This window comes from Leptonychotes weddellii, chromosome X (genome assembly GCF_054177405.1).
Source record: "Leptonychotes weddellii isolate Sample4059 chromosome X, ASM5417740v2, whole genome shotgun sequence".
In the NCBI taxonomy this organism is placed as follows: domain Eukaryota; kingdom Metazoa; phylum Chordata; class Mammalia; order Carnivora; family Phocidae; genus Leptonychotes; species Leptonychotes weddellii.
In genome coordinates, this window is record NC_138385.1 from 4,130,214 (window position 1) to 4,136,800 (window position 6,587).

Genomic DNA, 6,587 nt, shown 5'->3' on the forward strand with positions numbered 1-6,587 from the left:
TTCACAAAACTATGCATGACCTTGGGTATGCTTTCATTCATTGTGCTAGGAACTCAAAGAAGTCATTACAGTCTGAATTCAGTTTTTTCTTCAGCTCTGAAGTTGTTTTTCTAATATGTCTTTAATAATTTCCTCCTGTCCATTTTTTCTTTTCCACCTCTATAACTTAGGAAGATGTTGGTCTTCCTAAATGACTCATATTTTGTTTCATATTTCCTAGACTGTATTTTACCATATTGTATTGAGGCATGATGTACAGTAAAGTGTATAAATCTTAGGTATAGAGCATATTTTTTTTCATATGTACTCACTCATGTAATCACTAATCAGATAAAATATTAGAACATCTCCAGCACCCCTATGGATGTCCTCATGCCCCACTCCTGGTCAGTACCTTTCCCAAAGGTAACCACTATTCTGACCTTATCACCATAGATCAATTTTGCTGTTCTAGAACCTCATATATATGTAATTGCACACTAGGTACTTTTTTTATGTTTGGCTACTTTCAGTCAGCATATTTGTGGAATTCAACTATATTGTTGCACATATGGGTAGTTTATTCTGTTTTATTGCTGTATCGTATTCCATTTTGTGATCATACCACAGTCGGTCTATCCAAATCATTGGATACTGTTGAGGGACCTTTGAGTTGCTTCCAGTCTGGGGCTACTATGAATAATGCTACTTTGAATTGTATGTGTCTTTTGGTGGCCATGAGTACTCATGTGTTTTGGGTATATTCATTGGAGTAGCATTGCTGGCTCATAGGGTAGGCGCACGTTCAGCTCTAGCTTTAGTAAATACTGCCACAACGTTTTCCAGAGTGGTTGTATCCATTCACACTGCCGCAAGCAAGTAGGAGAGTTTGAAGTACACCGCATTCTTGTCAGCACTTTGTGGTAGTGTCCTTTCCTGGATTTCTGTTGTACGTTTTTGAAGTTCCTCTCAACTTGGTTTTTTAATTCTTTTATTGAATTTTTAATTTTGCAATTATGGTTTTAATTTCAAGTGATCTTTCCTGTTCTATGGTATTTTTTTCATAGCTATCTGTTTTTGTTTTTTAAATTTTTTTTAGATTTATTTATTTGAGAGAGAGAGAGAAAGCACACAGAGGGAGAGGGAGAAGCAGGCTCCCCACTGAGCAGGGAGCCTGATGCAGGGCTCAATCCCAGGACCCTGGGATCATGACCTGAGCCAAATGCAGACGATTAACAAACTGAGCCACCCAGGGGCCCAGCAATCTGTTTTTGTTTTATATATTCCATATCTTCTCAAATCTTTCTGAGGATATTAATAAAAGAAAAAGTATTTTTTAAAAGATTTTATTTAAATTCAAGTTGGTTAACATGTAGTGTATTATTAGTTTCAGGGGTAGAATTTACTGATTCATCAGTTGCTTACAACACCCAGTGCACAAATCATCAAGTGCTCTCCTTAATGCTCATCCCCCAATTACCCCATCCCTCCACCTCCCCTCCAGCAACCCTCAGTTTGTTCCTTATAGTTAAGAGTCTCTTATGGTTTGCCTCCCTCTCTGATTTTGTCTTGTTTTCTTTTTCCTTCCCTTCCTCTATGTTCATCTGTTTTGTTTCTTAAATTCCACATATAAGTGAAATCATATGGTGTTTGACTTATTTCACTTAGCATGATACACTCTAGTTCCATCCATGTTGTTGCAAATGGCAAGATTTCATTCTTTTTGATGGCTGAGTAATATTCCATCTCACACACACACACACACACACACACACACACACACACACACACCACATCTTCTTTATCCATTCATCCATCAGTGGACATCTGGGCTCTTTCTGTAGTTTAGCTATTGCGGACATTGCCGCTATAAACATTTGGCTGCATGTGCCCCTTTGAGTCACTATGTTTGTATCCTTTGGATAAATACCTAGTAGGACAATTGCTGGGTTGCAGGGTAGTTCTATTTTTCACTTTTTGAGGAACCTCCATACTGTTTTCCAGAGTGGCTGTACCAGTTTGCGTTCCCACCAATAGTGTAGAAGGGTTCCCCTTTCTCCACATCCTCGCCAACATCTGCTGTTTCCTGAGTTGTTCATTTTAGCCATTCTGACCATGTAAGGTGGTATTTCATTGTGGTTTTGACTTGTATTTCCCTGATAATGAGTGATGTTGAACATTTTTTCATGTGCCTGTTGGCCATTTGTATGTCTTCTCTGGAGAAATGTCTGTTCATGCCTTCTGCCCATTTCTTGACTGGATTATTTGTTTTTCTGGGGGGGGGGCGGTGTTGAGTTTAAGAAGTTCTTTATAGATTTTGGATACTGAGCCTGCCAGGCACCCCAATAAAAGGTATTTTTGTTTGTCCTTTTTAAATTGTTCTTTTCTGTCCCTTAATCATCTCTTTCCTCTAGGGCCAGCTTTGCTATTTCTACTTCTTGATATTTCTCTGTCATCCTGTATACCATCCTCAAATATTTAGCCTTTCTTTGTTGTCTGATTATGCTTATGAATGAGACTGGCAGCTCTGTGGCCATGGGACTTATTGATTTGCAGGCCTTGTTGTAAGATGAAGAGGCAGTAAGCCGACAGTTTTGTGGGGGCCCACCAAAATGTAATAATATGGAGAGGTGGGGATTTTTCTGGTGGTTTCAATACCCACTCAGCTTTCCTAGTCTTCCCCAGACACTTTATTCAATTTATTTAGAGAAGAACCCTTCTTTTTTCCATTCTTGGGTTAAATACTGGCTTTTGGGCCTAATGGTGCGAGATTAGCATCCACATAGAAACCTTCAATTAGGGGCGCCTGGGTGGCTCATCTGTTAAGCGTCTGCCTTCGGCTCAGGTCATGATCCCAGGTTCCTGGAATCGAGCCTCACATTGGGCTCCCTGCTCAGTGGGGAGCCTGCTTCTCCCTCTGCCTCTCTCCCCCGGCTCTCTCTCTCTCTCTCACTCTATCTCAAATAAATAAATGAAATCTTAAAAAAAAAGAAACCTTCAATTAATCTCTCTGGTCTTAATCCCATTCCTTACTTCTACCCTCTGATACCTGTTCTCTGTGAGTTGGGGGACTGGCTAGGCTGAGTTTGCCCCCTCCTTAGCTGAAGTCCCTTTGTAGGTATTCTAAGCTGTGGCTTCATTGGTCTCCACTGTGGCAGCTTCAAGGAATTTGGTGGAATTCTTAAGCCATTGCAGGCTCCCTTCCATCTTTTCCTTTCTTTAAATTGAGATAAAATTCATGTAAGACAAAATTACCCATTTTAAAGTGAACAATTCAGTGACATTTAGTGCATTCACAATGTTGTACAATTGGTGCCTCTATCTAGTTCCAGAACATTTCTGTCAGCCCCAAAGGAGACCTCGTACATGTTCAGCAGTTGCTCCCCAACCCCTTTTCCAACACCTGGCAACCATCAATGTGTGTTCTCTCTATAGATTTACCTACTCAGAATATTGTATGTAAATGGAATTATACAATATGTGACCTTTTGTGTCTGGATTCTTTCCATTAGCATGATGCCTTCCAGAGTCCTCCATATTGCAGCACGCACCAGGGCTCCATGCCTTCTTCATGGCTGTGTCATATTCCACCGTGTGGCTAGACCGCAATTCATTTATCTGGTGATGGACATTTTGGCTGGTTCTAGCTTTGGCTGTTGTCAATAGTGCTGTTATGAACAGGCATGTACACAAATTTGAGTACCAGTTTTCCAACCCTTTGGGTATATATCTAAGCGCAGAACTGCTGAGCCTATGATAATTCTATGTTTAACTTCTTGTGGAACTGCAAAACTATTTCTGCCACAGCTGAGTCATTTTACATTCCCACCAGCAAATGTATGAGAGTTCGGTTTTTCTCCACATCCTCACCAGCACTTGTTATTGTAAGAGTTTTTGATAACAGTCATCCTAGTGGGTATGAAGTGCTACTTCTTTGTGGTTTTGATTTACATTTCCCTAAGAACTGATGAACTTGAGCATCTTTTCCCATTCTTTCTTGCTGTCAGGTTATACTGTTTTTGTTCCTTCATGATTATTTTAAAAGGAGGAAGAGGTGTGGTGGGCAGAGGGATGTGCCACCTAAACCCCCTTCCGGCGAAGGCCTTCTTGCTCCAGTTGCTGAGAGGGCACCTCCTTCAAGGCTGTCCACCCCTTTAGGGCTTGCCGCAGCTGCAGAGAGCCACCTTGCCCAAGCTTGGACCCCTCCCAGGGTAGCTGCGTCCAATGACTTATGAAGGTGATGTATAAATATCTGGCCATATTGGCCTAACTTGAGACGACTCTGAAGGGCTGCTCTAGTTCTAGACTGGCCCACGGGGTTAGCCAGGGCCCGTATCACAGCTCAACTGCCGCTTCTTCCCACTCTTGCTCCCTTCTCATCCTTTCTACACGGATTTCTCCCAAAGGCACTTGCCGACAGACATCCCGCACACTTAACTGTATGTTAGTCAGCTTTCTGAGGAACGCAGACCATACAAGACAATAAATGCCTATGTCTGGTTCACTAACTCGAACTGGAGGGTGGAACCAATAATTATTTCTTTAATATTCCAGAAACGTATTTACTACTTGCTTGTACATATTCGGTATAGAAAGACTGGGGCTGTTTTCTTTGGATGCCCCTATTAAATCTCATGTAGGCACAGAGTTACAAAGTGGTGCCAATCTGGAGACATGGGAGACAAGATATTTTCATTTTTAGGGAAACCAATCTGCTCCCTTAAAAACTTCTCAGTGAGTTGAAGCTACCATGTGGATGGCCTTGATATTTAGGAGGGTGTTTCATATTTTGGTCTGTTGGGATAAGTAACTACTTGGGAAAAAAAAAATCTGCTTTTTTTTTTCCTTACATGGGACTTCGTGGCCAACAGAGTGAGTCTTCAGCTTTCGCTTTCAGGTCTTCTGCATCGTATGTCCCTCTACTTCAGCATTTCCTCCTCCAAGCCTCTCCAGTTGCCCTGCAAGTTCAATCTCAGCTGTGTCTGTGGCCTCCTGGGCTTTGTTGAAACATGGAAGACATCCCCTTTTCCCTCAGTCTTTTCTTTGATTATGGCCATAGCTAGATTGAGGACAGAGAGGCCATCCATTCTGCCCAGAATTGGGTAGCGTCACATACCCTGGCTGCATTCCCTTCTGGAGTCCAGAGTCCTCTGTCAAGCTCATGCGGTTGTTGGCCGAATCCATTTCTTTGTGGTTCTAGGACCAAGTTCTCAGCTTCCTACTGGCTGTTGGCTGGAGGCCACCCTCCAGTCATAAAGACCCTCCAAAGTTCCCTGCCGTGTGGCCCTCTCCAGGGGCAGTTACAATATGGCTTTTCCAAGACCAGCAGGAGAAGTCTCGTATGTGCTAGCAAGATGGACTTATACGTACATCAAAATGTAGTCACAGATGTGAAATACTGTCTCACCTTTGCCATATTCTATTGGTTAGAAGCTCAGGTTCTACCCACACCCAAAGGGAGGGGATTATACAAGGGTGTGACTCCTTGGGGGTTACTTTCAGGTATGTCCACCACAGCTGCCCATGAATGCTAGCTGTTCACCCTTATTCAAATCTAAACTCTCCCAGAAAGATCCAGATGAGCCTCCATCTCAAATGCATCATATATCCCCATATCTGGTCCCTCATATCTGCCAGTAGAGGCCCAGCTGTTCAACAGAACAGGCTTTCCAGCTTGATGTACTCCAACAACTCAACAGTATGTCAGAGGGCGCTTGAATCAATGTTGGAGTGCATGAACTTGTCTTCACATCCAACTGCTTCCTCTGGAGAAACTTTTCTTTCTGACAAATCGGAAGTCCACCTGTATGACAGCGATCTGGTTATGCTGCTGTCCTCCTCCCCACAGATTGTGCACTCCCGGGGGGTGGAGGGTGGGGAGCAGGTGAGGGCCAGTCTGCCTCCTTCTTCCTCATACATCCCCGCCCCATGCCCACGGGCCTGGATGGGGTGGCTCAGGAAATGTTTGCCAACTTGAAAGGAGTCCACAAAAGAACAGATGTTTTTTGGAGGCAGGAACTGTGTGTGACTTGCCTCATTCCCTTCTTTGGTTAACCCTGGGGCTTAGTGAATAATTATTTATTAATGGCTTTTCAATAAAGACAAGGATGATATTAAAAGGTCCTCAGTTCACAAGCTCACGGGAGACATCTGTTGCTATGACAAAGTATTGCAGATGCCAAGGAAAGGAAATAAGGGTAAGAGAAATTTTCTAAACATCCACCGGAGTCTTTGTTGACACCAGGCTCAGAGTTTCCTGAAACATTAAGGCCATACTTTTGAGAGGGAAAGGGTAAGACCCTGAGCAGCCACTGATACAAGGGAAGTGTCAGGATGAGGAGGGGCAGCTGAGGTGCCACCTGAGGCTTGACAACTTGGGTCCTTGGCTGGAGCTGGCCTACCCTGAGGGACTCGGCATGCTCTGGTGTGGGGAGTGCAGGCAGACGCTGCAGCGTGGCTTCCAGGCTCTGGTGTGAACAGCCGCCCACGCGGGTCCCTGAGGAAAGAGCAAAGCAGGTGGGGCAGCAATTGGCAGCAGGCTGCCTGGGATGACCGGGCTCTGGTTCCCTCCTGAGGAAGCAGGCCTCTCATGGAGAACCGCCCTGCTC